General features: G+C 34.2%; 1 long non-coding RNA gene across 1 annotated transcript; it reads right to left on the bottom strand.

Moving 5' to 3' along the window:
* Window positions 1–238: 238 nt before the first annotated feature.
* LOC143253230 (uncharacterized) lies at window positions 239–2,617 on the bottom strand. The gene is made up of 3 exons (XR_013029461.1): window positions 2,183–2,617; window positions 1,155–1,379; window positions 239–809 (listed from the first exon to the last, which is right to left on the bottom strand). It is a non-coding gene; the product is annotated as an uncharacterized LOC143253230 (long non-coding RNA).
* Window positions 2,618–27,052: the final 24,435 nt, after the last annotated feature.

The following is a 27,052-nucleotide window of genomic DNA, read 5'->3' as shown; positions in this document are numbered from 1 at the left end:
CACACTTAAGATAAACTACAGCGTTAATCTTTAACACAAAGGGACTTGGATAAACGATAAATCTGTTGAATTCCGAAACGTGTGTCAGAGTCCCATTGTGTTATAAATAAACAATTTAGTTTGTCTTAAGTATTTGTATCATTTTTATTGTGAAACTCTGAACACATCAAATGTTGACAATCAGGTTTCAATACTCGCAGTAGACACATCACTGCTATCTTACTGTATAAACTACGCAACAAACAGACTTTTTTGGCTTGGCGTGGCCTGGTGGTTAGGGTGTGGGTCATGTGTTGAGATCTCATTACTGAACGTGCTCGCCCTTTCAGTCGCGGAGATGTTAAAATGTGACGGTAAATCCCACTATTTGATTAGAGTAATCCAAGAGTTTGTGATGAGAGGTTCTGGCTATCTTACCTTTCGTTTATCACTTTAGAATTGAGAAATGTTAGTACAATTAACCTTTAAATATTATTTACGAAATTCAAAGAAACAATAGAACAACACCTAGAACACAAAATGTCGTCACTCTGTTGAAACATTGGTCCTTTTGTCGAAACATAGACCAGTCTGTTGAAATATTGGTCCTTTTGTCGAAATATTGGTTGTTCTGCCGACAGTTGGTTGAAACTGCTGATAACTGGATCGTTCTGCTAAAACATAGATCACTCTACTGGATTATCACTCACACTGCTGACAGATGAATCGCATTATCGATATATGGGTGACACTGCTGACAGAGGGTACACATTGTCGCAAGATTGGTAAAAGTGCTGATGGATGGTGCCATTACTGACAGATAGGTGACACTGTTGAAAGAGAAGCTACAGTGCTTATTATAAAGTGAATATAGTTTTGATTTTTGTATATATAGTTTGTCTAAGTCACTTTTAACAAGCCCTTCAGCCTTCTGGTAAATGTTATTCAATTATATTTCAGTAACGTTAAATGCAACTGTTAAAGTTAAATGAATCGTGTAACATGTATTGAGTTTTATTCATATACGAAGTATTAAAAATCACACAAACAGCGATAAAAATATCAGCCAATCACAAAAAAGAGATACGTAAAACAAAGTTAAATATATCGTATACAAGTCAAGTAGCCAATCACAAAAAAAAGAGATACGTAAAAGAAAGTTAAATATATCTTACACAAGTCAAGTAGCCATCAGCTGTATCTCTCCTGACACTTCTGCTCTAAAATGTAAGTAATGTCTGGGTCTTACTTCTTAAACTATGGGTCCTGCTTTCTCAGTGTAACCTTGATGTATCAAAACCTACATCCAACGACACATATGTTGGCATCTACATTCACATCTGAACATCCCATTTTAAAGATTTACTTGGTGTTGTCTTGTCTCCTTCTGTACGAATGCACTATGTGAAGACATGAACTTAGTTTATAATATAAATAAACCTATTGGATTTCTTGTCATTAACCAAAATCACGACTCAATTCATATCACTTAGATATAAAAGCTAATTTATTCTTCAAAAATAAAGATTTACTTTTTGAAAGCACTTGGAACACTCAAATGTCTAAAGAAAACATAAAATAAATCACAGATCAACGCTCTAGTTAATGATGGCTCACTTTAACACAAGAACAACGACAGTTCTCACAACTATCTCCCGGAGGATAAATTACTTCAACAAAAAATAATTTAAAGTTTCACACTATGTGTGAAACAATAACTAGCTTAAGACAACTTATAATAATTTGGTTGAAATTTATGTTGAGAAGGCACGTCTCTAATCTACGTGAGCAGATTGTCTGACTCGGTAAAATATTTGTTTGGGTATTTAATTTACAAGGAGAAAAAATAAAACCATCTAACAGAACCTATACTCCAGACTTAAACCATACTTTCTACTGCCAGTGATATTAATTGGGTTTTATTCGCCAGCGAAGTTATGTTTATGTATAATGTGAATATTGTGTAGAATGTATGCTACTAATTAATTTATTTAAATTATTCAATTGTTGATTGATTAATAGCAACTAAGCACAAAGCTACACAAGTGGCTATATGTGGTCTGCCTACCACGGGTATTGAAACCCGTTTTTTAGCGATACGAGTCCATATACATACCGCTGTGCGACTGGAAGACATTATTCAAGAGACTAACTGTTGAAGTTAGTAAAACAAACACAAAACCCATTGTATCATTTGACTTACCATTTGTCTCTAAATTTCACCAGTGTTGAGAAATTCCACTATCTTCAATGACCATTGTTGTAAACCTCATGTTTTGTTTTAGGCCACCTTGTGTTATACTTTTGATTTATTTTCTGATCACTCCCTTCTAGGCTCGGCATGGCCAGGTGGGTTAAGGCGTTTGATTCGTAATCCGAGGGTCGCGGGTTCGAATCCCCGTCTCACCAAACATGCTCGCCCTTTCAGCCGTGGGGGCATTATATGTGATGGTCAATCCCTCTATTCGTTGGTACGAGAGTAGCCCAAGAGTTGGTGGTGGGTGGTGATGACTAGCTCTCTTCCCTCTAGTCTTTAACTGCTAAATTAGGGAAGGCTAGCGCAGATAGCCCTAATGTAGCTTTGCGCGAAATCCAAAAACAAACGAGTACTCTCTTCACCTATTCGACCTTTGTCCAATTCTACTTTAGACTTTTTATTATCTCCAAATAATCTTATGTTACAATCAACATTCTATCTCCAAACTGAAGTGATAACCTTACCGTCAAAGGTTCAACTTAAAAACAAACTTACGTATGACCATCTTAACACAACAAGCCTGCTTTTAGACCTTCGCTCGCAGTCCTCTATTAGCACAGCCAGATGGCGCTTTAACTTACTTATACATTTCTTTGTTGATGGCATTCATTCCAGTTCCTTTCATTGGTTATAAGAGATCTGCATATATTGGTTCTGCCTTATATCCTATAAGTTACTGGCAGATATTGGTTCTGCCTTATATCGTACAAGTTACTGGCATATATTGGTTCTGCCTTATATCCTATAAGTTACTGGCATATATTGGTTCTGCCTTATATCCTATAAGTTACTGGCAGATATTGGTTCTGCCTTATATCCTATAAGTTACTGGCAGATATTGGTTCTGCCTTATATCCTATAAGTTACTGGCAGATATTGGTTCTGCCTTATATCCTATAGGTTACTAGCAGATATTGGTTCTGCCTTATATCCTATAAGTTACTGGCATATATTGGTTCTGCCTTATGTCCTATAAGTTACTGGCATATATTGGTTCTGCCTTATATCCTATAAGTTACTGGCAGATATTGGTTCTGCCTTATATCCTATAAGTTACTGGCAGATATTGGTTTTGCCTTATATCCTATAGGTTACTAGCATATATTGGTGCTGCCTTATATCCTATAACTTACTGGCATATATTGGTTCTGCCTTATGTCCTATAAGTTACTGATATTTTAATCTCTAAACCATATATTTTCAGTGTATCAATAACAAAGTTCTTGTTCATACAATGGTCACTCTTAACAAAGTTTTGAACTTTAAACCTTCTTGGTTTTGAGACGCTGTTGAGGCCTTACAAGTAATACTAATAAATCCAAGATATACAAGATTGGACAATTTTGTGACCCATGATAGTTTAATATTTGAATCAGCAATACTCTTATACAACTCCCGAATATAAAACATTTATTGCAGTAATAAAAACTTTACCTGGAAGATCTATCCAGTCTCTTAATAAGTAAAAGGAGTTTCATGGAGCTGAAATCCACTGGTCTTTCTGTATTCATACAAAGCCTTCTTCTTACCTTGTCTGAACCATGGTCATACTACATGGATCTCTGCATCTGATCCTTTTACCATAGTCTTCAGGATCTGGAGCGTCATGTCATCTAGATAAATGACGTCATACAACTACTTAAACCGACTGAAGAACTCTACCACCGCATACGTCTTCCACAGTTTCTGGTTAGACCAACTGAACAACTCTTCGACCGCATCTGTTTTCCACAGTTTCTGTTACATCTTTGACTTCAGTATATTAACAGTTGTTTGTGGACCGACAACTTCTTTACATAACTTATATTTCTTACTGTTTGTAAAAAGAAACCCTGTAGAACATTTGACAAATATTTGTAGGAATTTATGTTCATCAAGATGGTGTTGTTCGTGAAAATGTTCGTATGTAGAACCTATCAAACTAAATCTGCGCGAGTGGTTGACTGATCTTTCTCTCTTATTTTACAAAATTCTAAGTTACCAACTCAAGTTTCGTTTCCTATGTACTTCTCACTTCTTTCAGCCAGAAAGAGCGCAACCCACTGATGGGCCGCCACCCACTTCATATTACCGTTTCTAGCGATTTGCTTTTGTGTGGGATTAGCGAAGAGATGTGAAATCAGTGCGACTAAATGAGAACTAAAGAACGTTGTGTGGGATTAGCGGAGAGATGTGAAATCAGTGCGACTAAACGAGAACCAGAGAACGTTGTGTGGGATTAGCGAAGCAATGTGAAATCAGTGCGACTAAACGAGAACTAGAGAACGTTGTGTGGGATTAGCGGAGATATGTGAAATCAATGCGACTAAATGAGAACTAGAGAACGTTGTGTGGGATTAGCGAAGAGATGTGAAATCAGTGCGACTAAATGAGAACTAGAGAACGTTGTGTGGGATTAATGAAGAGATGTGAAATCAGTGCGACTAAACGAGAACTAGAGAACGTTGTGTGAGATTAGCGAAGAGATGTGAAATCAGTGCGACTAAACGAGAACTAGAGAAGGTTGTGTCGGATTAGCGAAGAGATGTGAAATCAATGCGACTAAATGAGAACTAGAGAACGTTGTGTGGAATTAGCGAAGAGATGTGAAATCAGTGCGACTAAATGAGAACTAAAGAACGTTGTGTGGGATTAGCGAAGAGATGTGAAATCAGTGCGACTAAATGAGAACTATAGAACATTGTGTGGGATTAGCGAAAAGATGTGAAATTAGTGCGACTAAATGAGAACTAGAGAACGTTGTGTGGGATTAGCGGAGATATGTGAAATCAATGCGACTAAATGGAACTAGAGAACGTTGTGTGGGATTAGCGAAGAGATGTGAAATCAGTGCGACTAAATGAGAACTAGAGAACGTTGTGTGGGATTAGCGGAGAGATGTGAAATCAGTGCGACTAAACGAGAACTAGAAAACGTTGTGTGAGATCAGCGAAGAGATGTGAAATCAGTGCGACTAAACGAGAACTAGAGAACGTTGTGTGGGATTAGCGAAGAGATGTGAAATCAGTGCGACTAAATGAGAACTAGAGAACATTGTGTGGGATTAGCGCTAAAGATGTGAAATCAGTGCGACTAAATGAGAACTAGAGAACGTTGTGTGGGATTAGTGAAGCGATGTGAAATCAGTGCGACTAAATGAGAACTAGAGAACGTTGTGTGGGATTAGCGGAGAGATGTGAAATCAATGCGACTAAATGAGAACTAGAGAACGTTGTGTGGGATTAGCGAAGAGATGTGAAATCAGTGAGACTAAATGAGAACTAGAGAACGTTGTGTGGGATTAGTGAAGCGATGTGAAATCAGTGCGACTAAATGAGAACTATGGAACGTTGTGTGGGATTAGCGAAGAGATGTGAAATCAGTGCGACTAAATGAGAACTAGAGAACGTTGTGTGGGATTAGCGAAGAGATGTGAAATCAGTGAGACTAAATGAGAAGCGAATAATGGAATAGGTTTCATATTTATTCTGAAATACCTTTGACTCATTCCAATAGTAATATAAAATATAATATTGCTTTATTTACTGAAGTTGTAGTTGTATATTATAATCCTAACGAACCAGACAATCAAGTGAGGTCACAGAAAGAAGTGATTAATAGTGATAAATATATATGTGGATAGCGAACTTTTAAGTGCGTCTGATACAAACATCCTCACAGTAAACCTTATCCATCTATCCTAATATCCATTTATTCCCAATTATTTTCCTTCACAGTTTATTATGTTCTGAATAAATCAGTTATTTTTATTGTCGTAAAAGAAAATCAAAGTTATGCTTTTTCATCAGATTTGTTTCTTGTTGAATATACAAGATGAAAACTTTGATTAATGTATCACCTACGATAGTTTCTTGGCCTCAAAACACGTGGTAAAATTAGAAATTCACAGTAACAACAAGTTCTTTCATTTACGTACCTTCTTGAAAACCATTTTTTTAAGTTTCCTTTTAATTACATTACTAACAACAGCCACTGATATTCTAACTTTAAAAAAATCCTACTTAAGAAGTAAAGAAGAGATATTTTTAGAACCGATGTTTTAAAAGTGACGAAATAAATCTTTCTGATTAATCCTACCGTTTTTGTTTGTAACGCCACTTAAGACCCATTAAACTCCTTGACTGCTAACTGACGAGGTGACGGGTGCACGTGATAAGTTTCATCTATTTCAGTGAGTAACTCTTGGGCCTATAATGCCTCGGATACTAACGACTTCCTGCACCACAGTTACTTAACAAAACAAATGATTCAGAAACATATTTGAAGGCTATTTAAGTCGACTTAAGAGAGTCACTGGTAATTTGAAATTTTCTTGTTAAACTAAGAGCAGTTTTTGTGCTGAAGTTTTGTTTTTTACTTCAGTTGTTTCGACAGAAGATAACTCCCTGCACTTTAGGCACTTAGTGAAACCCGTTATTCTAGCTAATAACCAAAAGAATAATAACAATCATTCGTTTTAATTGGTTAAACAATAATGCCTTAAAACGTGGAGATGTGCGTTATCACGTCGTGGTAAAATGAAAATTACCACAAATCTTGGAGATTCGTGTTTAACATATACACGTTGTGGTTAAATAAAAAGTACCACAAATCTTGGAGATTTGTGTTTAACATACACCTGTCGTGGTTAAATAAAAAGTACCACAAATTTTGGAGATTTGTGTTTAACATATACACGTTGTGGTTAAATAAAAAGTACCACAAATCTTGGAAATTTCTGTTTAATATATACCTGTTGTGGTTAAATAAAAAGGTACCACAAATATTAGAGATGACTGTTATTATATATTCAAGCACAAAACATACTATACACTCTTGAAGGACTCAACTTCGCAATACTATACACAATTCCTGTGTATTTCTATATAAACCTCCCTATACCCCACTGAATTTCGTTAGGGGCACAGGTAAAATGTTAATCAATCTAACAGTTCTGAATGACCCGTACAGTTAACTCTGGGGCTGTTTAAATAATAAATATTTACCTTTACTCTTCAATGTATATACACAGGTTTTGTGTTACTCTTGAATATATATATATATATACAGGTTTTGTATTGAAAAGGCTTAGATGCTGGTTATATAATACAAACGCAGAATGTAAAAATAACTAGTAACTATAGTGATATAAAAGTAATATCGTATGTTTTCCGACAGGGTTCTGAACTTGGAACCATTTTCCTTTAACATAAATAAATTATTTATGTGATATAAAGTGAAACTGTAAAGCTACATTATTTGTTGATTATACAACATTAACAGTCAAATCCGATGTTACAGAAAAACTAAACATTTATAGTTAAAAACGACTTGGAAACAGTTAGAAACTATAATAATTAAAAACGACTTGGAAACAGTTAGAAACTATAATAATTAAAAACGACTTGGAAACAGTTAGAAACTATAATAATTAAAAACGACTTCGAAACAGTTAGAAAATATATTGTTTTTAAAACTATTTACTAACGTAACTAAGAATAAAAGTACATAAATATTGAATCAAAAACGAAATTATTGTTTATTTTTGAATTTCGAGCAAAGCTACCAGAGGGCTATCTGTGCTAGCCGTCCCTAATTTAGCAGTGTAAGACTAGAGGAAAGACAGCTAGTCATCACCACCCACCGCCAACTCTTGGGCTACTCATTTACCAACGAATAGTGGGATTGACCGTCACATTATAACGCCCCCATGGCTGAAAGGGCGACATGTTTGGTGTAACGGTAATTCGAAGCCTCGACCCTCGAATTACGAATCGAACGCCTTAACCACCTGGCCATGCCGGGCCTTTCGACGTTATTACACACGAAAACGATTTTTAAATTTTAAATAAATAATACGTATACAAATCATAATGTTGTAAACTGGAAGAAATGATTTTATACAACGTTTAAACTGAGAAACTGATAAAAGTCTGAAGGAGAAAACAGAGAGTGAGCAGTTCGGCAAATCACTGACATCTATTTTTGTTAAAACCAGTGTTTTGAGACAAATATTAAATATATAGGTTTTAAAATTCTTTATTACCCGTTGGTAAGGTCAGTAATTGCTTATGTAATTCTGATATGGGGGAGAAACTTATTTAGTTACAAGAAAGCCAACCGATTCTTTACAGAATAATATTATAAAAATACAAATAACATATCGACAACAATAAACACAAATGTTTTATTATAAATACTTCATAATATATTATCATTAAGGGTATTAATTACTTACGAATAAATTATCTTATTATAGCATCATACAGCGATTAAAATATAATATATCAACAGGTAAAAAAGTTTATTTGTTTGTAATTAAACACGAAACTACACAATGGGCTACCTGTGCTCTGCCCACCATCGGTATCGAAACCCGGCTTCTAGTGTTAAAGAGGAGATTATACATAAAACAGGTTAGTTGATTTTATCAGTTGTATATTTAATAACTTACCAGTTATGGTAATAGATGAGAATCCATTTTTAGGAATGTTAAGGTACTTGTGAGATATTAATTGATTAATTATTAATATAGAAGGTTTACTAAGGTGAGAAAATGAATTATTGGAATATTATAATATGATTAATTAACATACGAAATAATTAATCCAGATAAAGTTATTAAATACAAGTTGTGCTGCGTTTTGGTTTAACTGATATTGTATTATCAAATGCACGTTGTGCTGCGTTGTGGTTTAATTACCATTGTATTATCAAATACACGTTGTGCTGCGTTGTGGTTTAATTAATATTGTATTATCAAATACACGTTGTGCTGCGTTGTGGTTTAATTAATATTGTATTATTAAATACACGTTGTGCTGCGTTGTGGTTTAATTAATATTGTGTTATCAAATACACGTTGTGCTGCATTGTGGTTTAATTAATATTGTATTATTAAATACACGTTGTGCTGCGTTGTGGTTTAATTAATATTGTGTTATCAAATACACGTTGTGCTGCATTGTGGTTTAATTAATTTTGTGTTAACAAATACACGTTGTGCTGCGTTGTAGTTTAATTAATATTGTGTTATCAAATACACGTTGTGCTGCGTTGTGGTTTAATGAATGTTGTATTATCAAATACGAGTGGCGCTGCGTTATTGTTTAATTAATATTGTATTATTAAATACAAGTTGTATTGTGTTATTTATGTAATTTTAGTTTTAATTGTATTTCTAAGGTAAAATATATTAATGCGTGCGTGTTTTCTTATAGCAAAGCCACATCGGGCTATCTGCTGTGTCTACCGAGGGGAATCGAACTCCTGATTTTAACGTTGTAAATCCAAAGACAGGGGCATATATTAAATGTGTAGATGTATCTATGTAACAATGGTTAAGTCAATTAGAACCCACGAAAATTTACGACAATTTTAATGTAACTAAACAAACCTGTAATTACTGAGTAAATTTTATATCCTACTGGTAGGATCGACACGATGGATCAGATGGAGTGATTTCATATTTTTCTCAGCCAAAATACTCAGTGTAAGAAATTTAACCCCAAAAACTGTGTGAAGTAATTCATTTTCTAATTAAAATTCACAAAACAAACTCAGATAGGACGAACCGAATAATTGCTTAATTGTCTATTGTGAGGTACTATAACTGTTTTGTTTATGTTTTTGTGTGTCTATTGCAAGAGGCCCGGCATGGCCAAGCGTGTTAAGGCATTCGACTCGTAATCCGAGGGTCGCGGGTTCGAATCCCCGTCGCACCAAACATGCTCGCCCTTTCAGCCGTGGGGGTGTTATAAAGCGATGGTCAATCCCACTATTCGTTGGTAAAAGAGTAGCCCAAGAGTTGGCGGTGGGTGGTGATGACTAGCTGCCTTCCCTCTAGTCTTACACTGATAAATTAGGGACGGCTAGCACAGATAGCCCTCGAGTAACTTTACGCGAAATTAAAAATAAACAAAAACAAACAAACTCTTGTAAGGTACTCTCTAGCTGCTTTGTTTATGTTTTTGTGTGTCTATTGTAAGGTACTGTCTCACTGTTTTGTTTATGTTTTTCTGTGTCTATTGTAAGGTACTCTCTAGCTGTTTTGTTCATGTTTTTGTGTGTCTATTGTAAGGTACTCTCTAGCTGTTGTGTTCATGTTTTTGTGTGTCTATTGTAAGGTACTCTCTAGCTGTTTTGTTCATGTTTTTGTGTGTCTATTGTGAGGTACTCTCTAGCTGTTTTGTTTATGTTTTTGTGTGTCTATTGTAAGGTACTCTCTAGCTGTTTTGTTTATGTTTTTGTGTGTCTATTGTAAGATACTCTCCAGCTGTTTTGTTTATGTTTTTTGTGTGTCTATTGTAAGGTACTCTCCAGCTGTTTTGTTTATGTTTTTTGTGTGTCTATTGCAAGGTACTCTCTAGCTGTGAATCATAAGAAATTTGGTACATAAATAGTTCAAGAAATTGTGTTTAAAGATCCAACTCCATTGATATCTAGTACAGAAGAACATATCTGCCAGTGTTATATCATTCAACACCATGATTTATCTCGCCGGTTGAGATACAATATACACGGTACTGTTTGAGACGTTATTTATGTCAAAGGGTAAACTAGGTTTAGTTGGTGTACTGTTATTTTTATAGTGCGGTCTCATTAAATATTAGAACATAGATTACGCGTAATATAGATAATGTAATTGTTTATTTTCTGTTTTACAATAAGACTTACGACTGTGTTTTAAGTAATGTGTGTGTGTGTTTTCTTATGGCAAATCCACATCAGGCTATATGCTGAGACCACCGAGGGGAATCGAACCTCTGATTTTAGCGTTGTAAATCCGTAGACTTACCGCTGTGCCAGTGGAGGATTTTAAGTTATAGAAAGATCTTTGTTTTATTTTATTTATCTCTAGTTTCCTATAAAGCTCAACATATGAACTATAACACACAATGTAATTTAATATACCTAAATTTAGTTACCTAAATTTAATATACCTAAATATATACGAAAATGTAACCTAAAATTGGAAGTTCATTATTCTGTCAAAAATAATGTGTAACTGGTAACTTTGTTGGCGTTAAAATTAAAGGACGTATTGATAGGTGTATCCAAGGAACACACTTCATGACCAAAGTTATAACATTTGTACACACATGAACTTTACATCAAATATTAACATATTAGTTACTCAGGCTGTTCAACTTAGGGCAAGATTAACTAATGAATGATGCACATTTTTTACCAATGCTGTAACTACCAGTTTGGTCACCATTTTCAGTTCATCCGCTTAAGTTGCACACTGAATCTATTTTTGGCCACACATTTTTGTCACACTTAGGTGTTTTTGATATCATGACTTTTCTCAATACACACCAACCAACCACAACAAGTAAGAAAGTGATACTCGATAGTAGTCAACATTAGCTTTAAGGTCACAACCCTGGTATTAAGAATAGATCTGTACTTTACAAAGCCATCTAGATTCTTTAAAATATATGGTGGTAGTCTCTCTCTCTCTTTCTGAAACTGTGTTCGTAACTTTCTTTAAAGTAACGCCATGGAATTTCGATTAACAGCTTCTTGTCATTGCCCGCATGCGATCAATATAGCTTTATCAAGCATGATAATTTATGTTAATTGTTTCAGTTAATATAATGACGATGACCGAAGTAGGTCGAAACGTTGTTCGCTCCTCTACATAAAAAATTTTCTCAACCCAAACGAACCGTTTTTACATATATATTGAGCTAGAAACTGTTAATCGAGTTTCCTTTGCCTAATCAGTACTTATGTATCTGCACGCCCTTTCACATTATAGTTTAGCTGATTTAGAACAACATTTAGAACAAATATGAACGTTTTTGGTTGAATCAAAAAAGTTTCATAAAAATCAAATGTGTTTTTCAATCAGATAAAATTCCCAACTTTTGGTACGAAATAAAAAAATAGGAAGAAACTGAATCAGAATTGAATATTTTATATCTCGTGTATTTGTTAACGGACTGGTTTTAAATTTGGTGTGTAAAGTAAGTGTTAATTAGAGCACAACCACTGACAATATGTGTTAGTTTAGAGTAACCACACTGAGATAAGATGGAACTTCACTAACCTGTTAATAACACACACTGAGTCCTGCAGTAGATTTATTTGATGTGCAGTTTACAGTTCTCATAATTACTGAGAAACAGGTGTATTTACTCTAACGTTAGCTTTCATGGACACAGGAAGTTTTTTTTTTATGTTGAAATGTTCATTATGCGAAAACCGAAACGTTAATATCAAACATAATACCGACATAAAATACGTTACTTTGTCCGTCATGAAGCAGACATAAAAATTATATTTTTTTGTTTTGGATATTCTAGTTAAAATGTGAACAGGATACCTGCATTAACAGACCCTGATTTTGAAACGACATACTAGAGGGAAGGTTACTAGTCAACAACGCTCACCGCCATCTCTTGAATTACTCAAGCAGATAGTACGATTTCCCTGTAACTCTTATAACACAGTTATGAACCCAAGCTGCCATTTATTTGCTCGTGGTAATAAGAAACGAACAAAGGTATCTCAGATTTGCAACCTGACACAATATCCAGTAGGTCACGTCCGGCCACATACTTAGCGTGGTGAAGCAGACAAGGTTTACAGAATAACAAACATAGATTCCGTTAGTCAGACAGTAAAGGGATGTTTTTAACTACACGTTTTCTGATCGATAATATCGACAACAGAGCTGTTCTGTCTGTTCCGACAGTCAGACAGTAAGGGGTTGTTTTTAACTTCAAGTTTTCTGATCGATAATATCGACAACAGAGCTGTTCTGTCTGTTCCGACAGTCAGACAGTAAGGGGGTGTTTTTAACTTTAAGTTTTCTGATCGATAATGTCGACAATAGAGCTGTTCTGTCTGTTCCGACAGTCAGACAGTAAGGGGGTGCTTTTAACTTCAAGTTTTCTGATCTATAATATCGACAACAGAGCTGTTCTATCTGTTCCGACAGTCAGACAGTAAGGGGGTGTTTTTAACTTCAAGTTTTCTGATCGATAATATCGACAACAGAGCTGTTCTGTCCGAATAAATAAAATCCTTTAACGTAAAGACTGCATCACGTTTTACTGCCTGTACTAACGTTCATACACTAAGGGGCGATTCATTTTGATTAGTAGTTATATGGTTGTTTTGTTAGGACATGTGAGAGCAGTATATACATTACAAGACTTTCAGATACATTGATAGACTTAATATGGAGTCTTCTATAATTATCATTTGACAGTGTAGATAAAGTAACACCACACGTGTAATAATGGAAGGTGTAATTGTTATTTGATGGTGTACAGAATGCAGAACTACAAGTTTGTTAGAGTTACTTGTCTTGTACTTTCTACAACTAAATCAGGTTGATTTAATATGATTGACCGTTGGGTCAGGTGACACTTGACATCTTGATAGTTGGAGATGATCTACGATAAGATCTCGAGTTGCCATCATGGTAGCTCTAATGAGCTCGTTCGACCAATTTACCACTGTGCCACCAGGAGTTTTTGTGAATCTATAAACTAAAAAAAACAAATCAAACGACACTAAGGTGTCTATTGGTAACTTTAGTACCGTAAAATACATGGTTAACTTTAAAACCATAATAATGCTGTAATGTATATATCATTGTGTCTTACATCTACGGAAAGATACATACTTGAATTACAAAAAAAAAAGTATTTATTTACTTTCCCAGATGGCGCTGCAAATATTTGATAAAATGATTGGTAACCCGCATTAAAATGAAAAAGAAACAAACGTAGCGGAAGACCCGTCTTCGTCAAGTACGAAAATAGACAACAGTGTATACACTGTGGACAGAAATTAAATATTAACTAAGACTGACTAACCAGATGTGGCCAAAAACTAAACAGATTGAAAACATATAGCAGCAGTCTTAGAAGAAACTATCTTCAAAAATTGTTGTTATTAAGTTAGACACTAAACAACACAAAGGGATGCTTGTGCTCTGCCCACCACGGGCATTGAAACCCGGTTTTCAGCGTTGCAAATATGACGCTGTGCCACTCTGGGGGGGGCGTCTTCATAAAGGCTAATACAAAGGTTTCTATCATTATTTTTGTTGCAATTATTGTCCGACAATCCAGAATTTATTTATTGAAGAAGACAGCTCCATCTGTCGTTTTAAAGCTTTATTATTTATTTTTTTCTAAGATAATTTATTCCAATTGTGGTTTTACATTTTAACCCTCGCAAACAATGTATTTACGAAAGAGAAGAGAGTCGTCACTGTCTTAGCTTTTGTAGTAGGTTTGTTTAACAAACTTGTTTGTTTTAAGCACAAAACTTAACGGTAAAAAGACTAATTGTTAAGGTTGTTAACTATCACATTCATAATCAGTTTCCTTCGTGTGTCTAAAAGAAATGTAAAAATATAAAATAGTAAAATCCAGAGCAGCGAATCCAGACACCACTTGTGCATTAACACTAATTAATATCAGATAGCCTAGCGTGTCCAAGTTTCGATGGTTTGTGCCCAGTTGCTGTAGAAATGCTTTGTGCAGTTTAGGGACACGAGTTTGCTATTAGATGACGGTGGGTGCTGTTGAGTATATGCCTTCCGTCAAGTCTAACAGTCCTAAATTAGGGACAAGTAAGGGCAGGTAGCAATAGCGTAATATATAAACGAACATTAGTCATATAGTGCATGGTTATAAACAAAGGAATTTGTTTGTTTTCGAATTTCGCGCGAAGCTACACGAGGGCTATCTGCGTAGCCGTTCCTAATTTAGTAGTGTAAGACTAGAGGGAAGGTAGCTAGTCATCACCACCCACCGCCAACTCTTGGGCTACTCTTTCACCAAAAAATAGTGGGATTGACCGTTGTATTATAACGCCCCCACGGCTTAAAGGGCGAGTATGTTTGGTGCGACGGGAATTCGAACCCGCGACTCTCAGATTACGAGTTGAACGCTTTAACCACCTGGCCATTCCGGGCCCTGGACGACCAAGTGCACGAAGAAACAGAGTACAGAATAAAACAGTGACCGTTTGACCTTCACATGCAATCAACTCGTACAATATTACTGTAGAGAAAACAGCATCCAATTATATTTTAGATTCAGGATATTTGAACCAGCACATTCAATACGTTTCTTGTATTTCGTCACAATAAATAGTCTGTACTTCAAAATCTATTAAAAAAAACACACGATATTTCACGATTATTCAAATTTATGGGCACGTGCTTTTGAAACTTCCAGATAACCACTCACGTTCTGATATTGTTCTTTAGGTTTGAAAAAACTGCTTCAAGGCCTTACCGACGAAAACCACTCTGCCGTCGAATATTGCAAAGTCGGGAAAAATCAATTAAAAAACTAGATTATCTTCTGAGGATTCTAAGTTAATAGTTTTATCTTCTGAAAATAATGAAAAATGGACATTCTGCAATGAACGCCTTGGTTTGCAAAACAAGTGAATCTTTAATATATTATAGAGAACAACGTTTTGGACCTAAATGAAGTGAAATTTGATAAGTTTGGAGTTTTTAGATAGCAACGTTTCGAATTATAAATCAAATGACATTGTATTCTCAAGAAGGCTGGTATTGGTATTAAAACTTTATTTAAAATAAAGTACAGAACAAAGTTTGACCTTATTAAGTCATTTTCATGTTAATGAAGACAGTTTGAAACTGAGCATTGCTGGGTACATGTCTAACAGACGAGAGTATGAACGTGTTCGAGGTTGCAGGGGGCGTTGCAGTCAGATGTTAGGTCATTAGATAATGTGGGTATAAAAGTGTTCCTTTATCTGAGTTCTTGTATGAGCAGACACTCTTTAATTTTGGGTTTGTTTACATTTGTTTCCTTACTTAGTTATGTTGGCGTTTTCTGTGGTTATGTTAAGTTTGTTTGATTTGCAGTGTTCAAAAATGAGGTGTTTTGTTTTGTTATTTGAACCTGGTTTCCGTTTCTGCTTGTTTCTCCAATATAGAAGTTATTGGTGTTGTGTTGGTCAGTGTATTTTTACACTGTAAAATAGGTGACATTTTATTACGTTATCAGTGCCTTGTAGAACGACGTTTCGGGCTATAAAATGTGACATTTTAATTAACGGCTTGTAGATAAAACGTTTCAGACCATAAATACACACATTTTAGAAAACAAAATTTTCATAAGTTCCAATATAATAATCCATATTCAGAGCTACAATTGAAATTGATTTTATAGAATAAAAATGTCACCTTTTTAAGGATGATGTTCATGTTGTGACAAAAACCAATTGGATTCACACTTACTAATGAACTTACTAGGAGGTTTGATGTTCATGTTGTGGCAAAAACCAATTGGATTCATACTTACTAATGAACTTACTAGGAGGTTTGATGCTCATGTTGTGACAAAAACCAATTGGATTCATACTTATTAATGAACTTACTAGAAGGTTTGATGTTCATGTTGTGACAAAAACCAATTGGATTCATACTTACTAACGAACTTACTAGGAGGTTTGAGTCGTAATCCGAGGGTCGCGGGTTCGAATCCCCGTCTCACCAAACATGCTCGCCCTTTCAGCCGTAGGGGCGTTATAATGTGACGGTCAATCCCACTATTCGTGGGTAAAGGAGTAGCCCAAGAGTTGGCGGTGGGTGGTGATGACTAGCTGCCTTCCCTCTAGTCTTACACTGCTAAATTAGGGACGGATAGCACAGATAGCCCTTGAGTAGCTTTGCGCGAAATTAAAAACAAAACAAAACAAACAAACATTCACATGTATTCTGCAAGTTCTGACTAAACCAACGTCTAAGTAGTAACGAAGTTTTTAAAACTGAACGAACTTCTAGGAACTTTAATAAAAGTTAAGTGAAACATTAGTGTAACAAACATTAATTAAACAATTGTCTAGTTTTAAGTTCCTCGATATAGTTTCTAGATACTGCTACTATCACACTTATCTAATCACTCGTGTTAAATAGAGTTGACTAACTTAAGTATTGTTTGTTAAATTTAACTTCAGATGTAAAAGTTGATTCCATGGTGTTTCAGTTCCAATTCACATCAGACAGGCGGACGGCGTTTTATTTATCCTTGAGTCTGAACCTAATTATCACGTTCAAACTTAAATCACTTGCGAACAGAATAAAATTTAATCAAAATGATTTACTCTAACGTATAATGAGGGTTCATTAATGGGTTTCCTAATTGTCTTATCGATCAGTTCGTGTACTTCTTAGCAATTAAGAATAACCGAATCACGAGTGCGTGACTGTCCTCAAGTGACTTCTACCTCGTGCAGGATCGCTAAGACTTGGTAGAATTAAGTTTATAAAAACACGAGAGCGTGACTATTCTGAAGTGACTTTTACGTTCATCAGAAAATTTCCCTCCAGAATTAAAAGTTTCAACCATGTGTCTTCTTCAAAGTCTCCTGCACATAAATCAGTTCTTTAACTTATCGATTTCTCAATAATCTTGTATAATTCTATGAGATGACATCGTGGTTTCATGAAGATAAAATAAAAGATGTTAATCTATCACTGAAAGATAAACTTCATCCCTAGCACCATCCTAGTAGCTCTTTCCAATAAATCAATATCCTTTCTTAGATAACTGGATCAAAACTATTCCGAGAGACGCCAACTAGTGATAAATATCCATTTTCACTTGTAATCAACGTCTGTAAATCTAATCAAATATTTGATTAGTTTTACTGCGAGATAACAGAGAAATTCATTTGTTGTTGTTTTCTTGAATAATTTATTCACCATTGTGATAGGATCATCTTCTTCTGCCTTCAGTAACTTATCTACTACTATACCAACATCTTTGTTTTCTCTCATGCTACTGAGTAGGTTCTCATACATATTAAATATGTAACCCTAATAACAACATGAATGCATTATTTTGCACTTACTAACACTAAATGCTATTTATCAAATATTCTCCCACTTAGCAGCTAATCAGAGTCATTATGACAGTCTTAGTACAGATAAAAATGAACAAGACTTTAATATCATCAGTAAACTTTACTATTAATGTCCTTATCACTGGGTCAACGAGATGAAACTGTCCACTTGAACTGGACTTCGTTAATAACACACCTCTCAAGTTATCCCATACATTCACCTCACAGCTTGTCCTAATGTGGGTGTCTTGGTTCATCTTGATTCTATTGCTTTAAAGTTTGTGTACACATGACCACGTTATTTTATCATCTGGATGTCAAATAACATTCATTATAAAAAATATATTTAGTAACGAAATTTATTTTATTTAATCCATTTTGAATCTCTTGGACTCGTAAACGATTTTCTGAAGCTCTTTTTTTTTCTTAGACTCGTACTTCACTAAACGATTTTCTAAAGCTATATTTTCTTAGGTTCGTACTTCACAAAACGATTTTCTAAAGCTCTTTTTTCTTAGACTCGTACTTCACTACGATTTTCTAAAGCTCTTTTCTTAGACTCATTACTTCACTAAACGATTTTCTAAAGCTCTTTTTTTCTTAGACTCGTACTTTACTACACGATTTTCTAAAGCTCTTTTTTTCTTAGACTCGTACTTCACTAAACGATTTTCTAAAGCTCTATTTTCTTAGGTTCGTACTTCACAAAACGATTTTCTAAAGCTCTTTTTTCTTAGACTCGTACTTCACTACACGATTTTCTAAAGCTCTATTTTCTTAGGTTCGTACTTCACAAAACGATTTTCTAAAGCTCTTTTTTCTTAGACTCGTACTTCACTACACGATTTTCTAAAGCTCTTTTTCTTAGACTCGTACTTCACTAAACGATTTTCTGAAGCTCTTTTTTCTTAGACTCGTACTTCACTACACGATTTTCTAAAGCTCTTTTTTTCTTAGACTCGTACTTCACTAAACGATTTTCTAAAGCTCTATTTTCTTAGACTCGTACTTCACTAAACGATTTTCTAAAGCTCTTTTTTCTTAGACTCGTACTTTACTACACGATTTTCTAAAGCTCTTTTTTTCTTAGACTCGTACTTCACTAAACGATTTTCTAAAGCTCTATTTTCTTAGGTTCGTACTTCACAAAACGATTTTCTAAAGCTCTTTTTTCTTAGACTCGTACTTCACAACACGATTTTCTAAAGCTCTTTTTCTTAGACTCGTACTTCACTAAACGATTTTCTAAAGCTCTTTTTTCTTAGACTCGTACTTCACAAAACGATTTTCTAAAGCTCTTTTTTCTTAGACTCGTACATCACTAAACGATTTTCTAAAGCTCTTTTTCTTAGACTCGTACTTCACTACACGATTCTCTAAAGCTCTTTTTTCTTAGACTCGTACTTCACTGAACGATTTTCTAAAGCTCTTTTTTCTTAGACTCCTACTTCACTACACGATTTTCTAAAACTCTTTTTTTCTTATACTCGTACTTCACTAAACGATTTTCTAAAGCTCTTTTTTCTTAGACTCGTACTTCACTAAACGATTTTCTAAAGCTCTATTTTCTTAGATTCGTACTTCACAAAACGATTTTCTAAAGCTCTTTTTCCTTAGACTCGTACTTCACTAAACGATTTTCTAAAGCTCTTTTTTCTTAGACTCGTACTTCACAAAACGATTTTCTAAAGCTCTTTTTTCTTAGACTCGTACTTCACTAAACGATTTTCTAAAGCTCTTTTTCTTAGACTCGTACTTCACTACACGATTTTCTAAAGCTCTTTTTTCTTAGACTCGTACTTCACTGAACGATTTTCTAAAGCTCTTTTTTCTTAGACTCGTACTTCACTAAACGATTTTCTAAAGCTCTTTTTTCCTTAGGCTCGTACTACACTACACGATTTTCTAAAGCTCTTTTTCCTTAGACTCGTACTTCACTAAACGATTTTCTAAAGCTCTATTTTCTTAGACTCGTACTTTACTACACGATTTTCTAAAGCTCTTTTTTTCTTAGACTCGTACTTCACTACACGATTTTCTAAAGCTCTTTTTCTTATACTCGTACTTCACTAAACGATTTTCTAAAGCTCTATTTTCTTAGACTCGTACTTCACAAAACGATTTTCTAAAGCTCTTTTTTCTTAGACTCGTACTTCACTAAACGATTTTCTAAAGCTCTTTTTTCTTAGACTCGTACTTCACTAAACGATTTTCTAAAGCTCTATTTTCTTAGATTTGTACTTCACTAAACGATTTTCTAAAGCTCTTTTTTCTTAGACTCGTACTTCACTAAACGATTTTCTAAAGCTCTTTTTCTTATACTCGTACTTCACTAAACGATTTTCTAAAGCTCTATTTTCTTAGACTCGTACTTCACTACACGATTTTCTAAAGCTCTATTTTACTCAGACTCGTACTTCACTAAACGATTTTCTAAAGCTCTATTTTCTTAGGCTCGTACTTCACTACACGATTTTCTAAAGCTCTTTTTTCTTATACTCGTACTTCACTAAACGATTTTCTAAAGCTCTATTTTCTTAGACTCGTACTTCACAAAACGATTTTCTAAAGCTTTTTTTTCTTAGACTCGTACTTCACTACACGATTTTCTAAAGCTTTTTTTTCTTAGACTCGTACTTCACTACACGATTTTCTAAAGCTCTTTTTTCTTAGACTCGTACTTCACAAAACGATTTTCTAAAGCTTTTTTTTCTTAGACTCGTACTTCACTACACGATTTTCTAAAGCTTTTTTTTCTTAGACTCGTACTTCACTACACGATTTTCTAAAGCTCTTTTTTCTTAGACTCGTACTTCACTAAACAATTTTCTAAAGCTCTATTTTCTTGGACTCGTACTTCACAAAACGATTTTCTGCATATCATGAAACTCGCTTCCCCAAATAAAGAACTACAATTAGACTATTTCATCATGTTATCAAACTTAATTACCACCTGAACTCTTGCACAGCTACATTCTTATTAGTGGTTAACAATATATCTTAAACACTTTATCTTCCCTCTAGTTGACTGTTGGAACATCATGAATCACTTATCTTATCAACACAGTTTCAGTTTTCTCATTCTTAGCAATCCTGATTTAATTATACAATTTCACATTAACCTATTCCGTTTTGTTAGGTGAATTATAACAACCAGACCTAAAACCAACACTGTCTCACAGTTCCAACCAGATCTAAAACCAACACTATCTCACAGATCCAACCAGATATAAACCAACACTATCTCACAGATCCAACCAGATATAAACCAACACTATCTCACAGATCCAACCAGATATAAAACCAACACTGTCTCACAGATCCAACCAGATCTATAACCAACACTATCTCACAGATCCAACCAGATCTAAAACCAACACTATCTCACAGATCCAACCAGATATAAACCAACACTATCTCACAGATCCAACCAGATCTAAAACCAACACTATCTCACAGATCCAACCAGATCTAAAACCAACACTATCTCACAGCTCCAACCAGATCTAAAACCAACACTATCTCACAGCTCCAACCTGATCTAAAACCAACACTGTCTCACAGATCCAACCAGATCTAAAACCAACACTATCTCACAAATCCAACCAGATCTAAAACCAACACTATCTCACAGATCCAACCAGATTTAAAACCAACACTATCTCACAGATCAAACCAGATTTAAAACCAACACTATCTCACAGATCCAACCAGATTTAAAACCAACACTATTTCACAGATTCCACCAGATTTAAAACTAACACTATATCACAGATCCAACCAGATTTAAAACCAACACTATCTCACAGATCCAACCAGATTTAAAACCAACACTATCTCACAGATCCAACCAGATTTAAAACCAACACTATCTCACAAATCCAACCAGATCTAAACATTTAATTTCTCCTACACGTTATATCTTTATTTCTAACCCTTTAACATTTCCATATTTGTTTTAAATGATTTCAACGACATCCTAACTAACGTTATGAATGGCTAGATATATTCACTTATCGCTAAAGTGTCTACACAAAATTATAAAATTATTTTGCCGCCTGTAAAACTTTAAGGTCACAGTTAATCATTGATGTCATAATACTTGTCTTTTATTTCTAATATAATCGCTATAGTATGAACATTCCATTTAATAGTAATATGATAAACACGAAATTATTTTTTATATAATTATTACATTCAGCCAGAGCAGGTACCATTACGTAAACATTCTAAGGTTCCTGTTTATGTTTACATCGTATTTTGTTACACTTACTGTATGGGTAGCTTTCACATAGTCTTTAATTTGTACATAAGTTGGTGTTTAGATAAGTAGAAGGTGGTGACAATACGTGTTATCACATAGTCTTTAATTTGTACATAAGTTGGTGTTTAGATAAGTAGAAGGTGGCAACAATACGTGTTATCACATAGTCTTTAATTTGTACATAAGTTGGTGTTTAGATAAGTAGAAGGTGGTGACAATACGTGTTATCACATAGTCTTTAATTTGTACATAAGTTGGTGTTTAGATAAGTAGAAGGTGGTGACAATACGTGTTATCACATAGTCTTTAATTTGTACATAAGTTGGTGTTTAGATAAGTAGAAGGTGGTGACAATACGTGTTATCACATAGTCTTTAATTTGTACATAAGTTGGTGTTTAGATAAGTAGAAGGTGGTGACAATACGTGTTATCACATAGTCTTTAATTTGTACATAAGTTGGTGTTTAGATAAGTAGAAGGTGGTGACAATACGTGTTATCACATAGTCTTTAATTTGTACATAAGTTGGTGTTTAGATAAGTAGAAGGTGGAACAATACGTGTTATCATAGTCTTTAATTTGTACTTTAATTTGTACATAAGTTGACAATACGTGTTTCACATAGATAATTTGTACATAGAGAGGTAGAAGGTGGTGACAATACGTGTTATCACATAGTCTTTAATTTGTACATAAGTTGGTGTTTAGATAAGTAGAAGGTGGTGACAATACGTGTTATCACATAGTCTTTAATTTGTACATAAGTTGGTGTTTAGATAAGTAGAAGGTGGTGACAATACGTGTTATCACATAGTCTTTAATTTGTACATAAGTTGGTGTTTAGATAAGTAGAAGGTGGTGACAATACGTGTTATCACATAGTCTTTAATTTGTACATAAGTTGGTGTTTAGATAAGTAGAAGGTGGTCTTTAATTTGTACATAACAATACGTGTTATCACATAGTCTTTAATTTGTACATAAGTTGGTGTTTAGATAAGTAGAAGGTGGTGACAATACGTGTTATCACATAGTCTTTAATTTGTACATAAGTTGGTGTTTAGATAAGTAGAAGGTGGTGACAATACGTGTTATCACATAGTCTTTAATTTGTACATAAGTTGGTGTTTAGATAAGTAGAAGGTGGTGACAATACGTGTTATCACATAGTCTTTAATTTGTACATAAGTTGGTGTTTAGATAAGTAGAAGGTGGTGACAATACGTGTTATCACATAGTCTTTAATTTGTACATAAGTTGGTGTTTAGATAAGTAGAAGGTGGTGACAATACGTGTTATCACATAGTCTTTAATTTGTACATAAGTTGGTGTTTAGATAAGTAGAAGGTGGTGACAATACGTGTTATCACATAGTCTTTAATTTGTACATAAGTTGGTGTTTAGATAAGTAGAAGGTGGCAACAATACGTGTTATCACATAGTCTTTAATTTGTACATAAGTTGGTGTTTAGATAAGTAGAAGGTGGTGACAATACGTGTTATCACATAGTCTTTAATTTGTACATAAGTTGGTGTTTAGATAAGTAGAAGGTGGTGACAATACGTGTTATCACATAGTCTTTAATTTGTACATAAGTTGGTGTTTAGATAAGTAGAAGGTGGTGACAATACGTGTTATCACATAGTCTTTAATTTGTACATAAGTTGGTGTTTAGATAAGTAGAAGGTGGTGACAATACGTGTTATCACATAGTCTTTAATTTGTACATAAGTTGGTGTTTAGATAAGTAGAAGGTGGTGACAATACGTGTTATCACATAGTCTTTAATTTGTACATAAGTTGGTGTTTAGATAAGTAGAAGGTGGTGACAATACGTGTTATCACATAGTCTTTAATTTGTACATAAGTTGGTGTTTAGATAAGTAGAAGGTGGTGACAATACGTGTTATCACATAGTCTTTAATTTGTACATAAGTTGGTGTTTAGATAAGTAGAAGGTGGTGACAATACGTGTTATCACATAGTCTTTAATTTGTACATAAGTTGGTGTTTAGATAAGTTGAAGGTGGTGACAATATGTGTTATCACATAGTCTTTAATTTGTACATAAGTTGGTGTTTAGATAAGTAGAAGGTGGTGACAATACGTGTTATCACATAGTCTTTAATTTGTACATAAGTTGGTGTTTAGATAAGTAGAAGGTGGTGACAATACGTGTTATCACATAGTCTTTAATTTGTACATAAGTTGGTGTTTAGATAAGTAGAAGGTGGTGACAATACGTGTTATCACATAGTCTTTAATTTGTACATAAGTTGGTGTTTAGATAAGTAGAAGGTGGTGACAATACGTGTTATCACATAGTCTTTAATTTGTACATAAGTTGGTGTTTAGATAAGTAGAAGGTGGTGACAATACGTGTTATCACATAGTCTTTAATTTGTACATAAGTTGGTGTTTAGATAAGTAGAAGGTGGTGACAATACGTGTTATCACATAGTCTTTAATTTGTACATAAGTTGGTGTTTAGATAAGTAGAAGGTGGCAACAATACGTGTTATCACATAGTCTTTAATTTGTACATAAGTTGGTGTTTAGATAAGTAGAAGGTGGGCAACAATACGTGTTATCACATAGTCTTTAATTTGTACATAAGTTGGTGTTTAGATAAGTAGAAGGTGGTGACAATACGTGTTATCACATAGTCTTTAATTTGTACATAAGTTGGTGTTTAGATAAGTAGAAGGTGGTGACAATACGTGTTATCACATAGTCTTTAATTTGTACATAAGTTGGTGTTTAGATAAGTAGAAGGTGGTGACAATACGTGTTATCACATAGTCTTTAATTTGTACATAAGTTGGTGTTTAGATAAGTAGAAGGTGGCAACAATACGTGTTATCACATAGTCTTTAATTTGTACATAAGTTGGTGTTTAGATAAGTAGAAGGTGGTGACAATACGTGTTATCACATAGTCTTTAATTTGTACATAAGTTGGTGTTTAGATAAGTAGAAGGTGGTGACAATACGTGTTATCACATAGTCTTTAATTTGTACATAAGTTGGTGTTTAGATAAGTAGAAGGTGGTGACAATACGTGTTATCACATAGTCTTTAATTTGTACATAAGTTGGTGTTTAGATAAGTAGAAGGTGGTGTTATCACATACAATACGTGTTATCACATAGTCTTTAATTTGTACATAAGTTGGTGTTTAGATAAGTAGAAGGTGGTGACAATACGTGTTATCACATAGTCTTTAATTTGTACATAAGTTGGTGTTTAGATAAGTAGAAGGTGGTGACAATACGTGTTATCACATAGTCTTTAATTTGTACATAAGTTGGTGTTTAGATAAGTAGAAGGTGGTGACAATACGTGTTATCACATAGTCTTTAATTTGTACATAAGTTGGTGTTTAGATAAGTAGAAGGTGGTGACAATACGTGTTATCACATAGTCTTTAATTTGTACATAAGTTGGTGTTTAGATAAGTAGAAGACAATACGTGTTATCACATAGTCTTTAATTTGTACATAAGTTGGTGTTTAGATAAGTAGAAGGTGGTGACAATACGTGTTATCACATAGTCTTTAATTTGTACATAAGTTGGTGTTTAGATAAGTAGAAGGTGGTGACAATACGTGTTATCACATAGTCTTTAATTTGTACATAAGTTGGTGTTTAGATAAGTAGAAGGTGGTGACAATACGTGTTATCACATAGTCTTTAATTTGTACATAAGTTGGTGTTTAGATAAGTAGAAGGTGGTGACAATACGTGTTATCACATAGTCTTTAATTTGTACATAAGTTGGTGTTTAGATAAGTAGAAGGTGGTGACAATACGTGTTATCACATAGTCTTTAATTTGTACATAAGTTGGTGTTTAGATAAGTAGAAGGTGGTGACAATACGTGTTATCACATAGTCTTTAATTTGTACATAAGTTGGTGTTTAGATAAGTAGAAGGTGGTGACAATACGTGTTATCACATAGTCTTTAATTTGTACATAAGTTGGTGTTTAGATAAGTAGAAGGTGGTGACAATACGTGTTATCACATAGTCTTTAATTTGTACATAAGTTGGTGTTTAGATAAGTAGAAGGTGGTGACAATACGTGTTATCACATAGTCTTTAATTTGTACATAAGTTGGTGTTTAGATAAGTAGAAGGTGGTGACAATACGTGTTATCACATAGTCTTTAATTTGTACATAAGTTGGTGTTTAGATAAGTAGAAGGTGGTGACAATACGTGTTATCACATAGTCTTTAATTTGTACATAAGTTGGTGTTTAGATAAGTAGAAGGTGGTGACAATACGTGTTATCACATAGTCTTTAATTTGTACATAAGTTGGTGTTTAGATAAGTAGAAGGTGGTGACAATACGTGTTATCACATAGTCTTTAATTTGTACATAAGTTGGTGTTTAGATAAGTAGAAGGTGGTGACAATACGTGTTATCACATAGTCTTTAATTTGTACATAAGTTGGTGTTTAGATAAGTAGAAGGTGGTGACAATACGTGTTATCACATAGTCTTTAATTTGTACATAAGTTGGTGTTTAGATAAGTAGAAGGTGGTGACAATACGTGTTATCACATAGTCTTTAATTTGTACATAAGTTGGTGTTTAGATAAGTAGAAGGTGGTGACAATACGTGTTATCACATAGTCTTTAATTTGTACATAAGTTGGTGTTTAGATAAGTAGAAGGTGGTAGACAATACGTGTTATCACATAGTCTT

Source organism: Tachypleus tridentatus, chromosome 1, assembly GCF_004210375.1.
Source record: "Tachypleus tridentatus isolate NWPU-2018 chromosome 1, ASM421037v1, whole genome shotgun sequence".
In the NCBI taxonomy this organism is placed as follows: Eukaryota; Metazoa; Arthropoda; class Merostomata; order Xiphosura; family Limulidae; genus Tachypleus; species Tachypleus tridentatus.
This window is presented reverse-complemented; position numbering and strand designations above follow the sequence as displayed.